Source organism: Limulus polyphemus, unplaced genomic scaffold (assembly GCF_000517525.1).
Source record: "Limulus polyphemus unplaced genomic scaffold, Limulus_polyphemus-2.1.2 Scaffold3168, whole genome shotgun sequence".
In the NCBI taxonomy this organism is placed as follows: Eukaryota; Metazoa; Arthropoda; class Merostomata; order Xiphosura; family Limulidae; genus Limulus; species Limulus polyphemus.
Window position 1 is genome coordinate 60,013 of NW_013668778.1, and position 2,986 is coordinate 62,998.

General features: G+C 29.8%; 2 protein-coding genes across 2 annotated transcripts in view; both read right to left on the reverse strand.

The window, feature by feature from the left end:
* The window catches only part of LOC106468798, a 14,995-nt gene extending 13,341 nt beyond the window's left edge, over positions 1-1,654 (reverse strand). Inside the window, exon 1 of the mRNA XM_013929237.2 lies at positions 1,555-1,654. The gene's annotated coding sequence lies outside the window, so the exon portion shown is untranslated. The remainder of the gene's footprint in view (positions 1-1,554) is intronic.
* LOC106468797 (glutamine and serine-rich protein 1-like) overlaps positions 1-2,986 on the reverse strand; it is a gene marked incomplete at its 5' end in the record, with an annotated part of 45,504 nt that overhangs the window by 33,773 nt on the left and 8,745 nt on the right. The gene's annotated exons all lie outside the window — the stretch shown is intronic.

The window sequence follows — 2,986 nt, forward strand, 5'->3', positions numbered from 1 at the left end:
AATATGATTTATTAATACATAAATATTACTTTGATGAATTTTTTTTAACATTGAGTGGGGGTGCCATATGGAACTCTTACCCATTTCATTTATAAATGGAAAATAAGAAGTCATTTGGTCCATCTAGACCAGCATTTCTCAACATTTTTGACATCATGGAATAACTTGTTTCCTATCTTAACTGTTGTATACCACTAAAATGCAAACACAGCGAAAAGCCATTATAATTTAACATGAATACTCCAACAGTTTTTATTTGTTTGTTTTTGTAAAATCCCACAGGTCAACAAGGTTGTTGTGATGGACCTGTGGCTGAGAAACAGCGATCTAGGTTATCCCATTTTCTACTAACAATGTATTACAAACTACACTTAGAAACTCCTTTTCCTAAATCCAACCCTTATCTCTAAAGTAGTCATTCTACATTGGAGCTTTTACCACATCTGAAGGTAAACTATTTCACAAAAATGGATAACAGTAAAAATCTTCATAAAAAATACACTGAAAAATATCTTTTTCTTCTGACACTGTTGAACCTAAATATAAATTAATAACATGAAAATTTTATAAATGGACTTCATGTACGCTAAAAGTAATTGGAGAAAATTGTAATATATATATAAAAAAACTTACTTCTTAATCAGCAAGCTTTTAATGCACACACTAATTAAACATTAAATAGTTATATACAATTACTAATAATTGCAATGATTAGCTCTAAAGTCATGATATTTACATAATCTACAAATTATTATGAAATTTAACTTTCAAGGCATTACAGAATTTAATGTTTAATTAGCTTACTCACAAATGGATTGATTTAAATCTTTATTATGTTTTAACTAGTGTACTCTTTGTTCTATATATTTTTCATAATTCAGCTGAAACTGAATGGCTAGTTTAATAGTGGTTTTAAGTTTATTCTGAACCAGTTGTTTTGAGAATTCATTTTCAATTTAATTAAACTTATGTCAAAATTAATAATGATGGCACTAATTTGTTAATACTTTAGTAAATACCTATTATTACAAAAAACCTGTAAAATTAAAATAAATCACATCATTAGTATTGTTAAGTGTCAGTCGTTTGATTACAGTTACTAGTGTTAGTAATATTAGTAAAATAGTATGAATTACGTCATTTAACAATACGACTTATAAAAGTTGTAACCTATTTAGTAACTTTGTTAAAACTTAAATGTAACTTTGTAGTTGTAACAACAGTAATTTCTGGTCAACATACACCTTATCATCAAGCTTTTAAATAATGGACACTGACCAACATAAGTTGTGCCTAATGTAATTAACACCACTCGCGGCATCCATTATTACAACAGAAACTTAAAATACTAGCCTAACTTATAGTTAAACAAGTTTGAAAACAGGTCAAAATTTTCGGATCTCGTTTAACTTGAAAGTTGAAGTTTCTGCTCAGCCTACACTACAGAGTAAGTATTCGTATCATACTTTACACTAAACAATATTAAGAAGAAGACAAATTCACTTGTCTAGACAACAAAACAAATGGTCGCACTTTAAAAAATATATCAAATACCCTAATTTTTTTTAGCAGAAGGCCAACTTTCTCACGTAACACTTCCAATTTTAAGATTCATCCTCCATCTTAGACTGAACGTTTTTATTCTCCCATACTCCCTCGCGCACGATCATAATAACTCTTGACACTTGCGCTCACAGAGGTCGTTTTCATTTATCTTGTCGCCCTGAATTTTCTCATATTGTGACTGAAAATCACTTTTGTACACTTTCTAATGCGAAGAAATTTGAAGACAAATGCATTATATGTTTCAATGTTTTTGTGTCATATGTTAGTAATATTCAGTACAATAAAGATTTTTAACGAATTTGTGTATGACCTTATAATTAACATTAGGCTCGGATCAAAGCAAGCTAACTACTGTGAACAACATTAAGTATTAGCCTCGTAATGAGAATAGCTAATTAAACATACTTTTCTTGCGTTCTTACTTATGAAGAGTAGAATGCTCTTTTTATTCAGCTGGGTACCCTTGCTGTTAATAATATTCTCAGCCGTAAATATTAAGGTTCAAAAGGTTTTTGTTTTATCAATCCCACCGAATTAAATACTTAATACATTTTTTATAAAGCATCACTTAATATTTACTATAAAAATAATCTCTATATTTTTATTTTAATGATATGAAATTTGTTTATTTACATTTGTTTGAATTCTCTGTTCTGTTTGTTTTGCTTTTGTATTTGTCAGACGTTTTCGCATTCTATATTAGATAAGTACAATAAGAGATGACTAGTTGGTCAAAGATATTGTGTCTCCCGGTGGAACAGTGGTACGTCTTCGGATATACAATGCTAAAATCAGGGGTTCGATTTCCTTCGGTGAACACAACAGATAGACCGATGTGGCTTTGCTATAAGAAAACACACATACACACAACGGACTTCTGAATAAATTTCCATCTTTTAAATCAAAATTTGCAAGTAGTGTCAGGTAGATAGATCTTGAACACGTTGTAAACGTTCCTTAACGAGTTGATTACAATAAATGTATCAAAATTATCATGAGAAAAAAAAGCGTAGTACGAGAAAGAGAAAATTTAATAGGTCAAGTAAAGATTATATTCTTAAGTAGTGAAGATTGTTCTGTGAAACTGTTTAGGCTTTACAATGAACATAATATTTCCTGGATATCTTAGCGACTCTCCATTTTTCAACTTTCTGGTAGATTGTTTACTTAATCTGTCATTAACTGTTGCTGTAGCTCCAGTACGCCTAAAAGAATTTAACATAAGATAGTGTTTAAGGACAGTAATGGACCTACTGGTCCATCTAAGCTGTTCCATCCTCTAAACTAAACTAAAACTATTAAATAAAAAACTCAAAGCCAGCCTTTACCATTCATATAGTTTTCAACATTTTTTTTAAACTTACACTTAAATTAAATTAGTCCTCCCACAACAATTCTAAAGAATAACTACGTTCCTAAA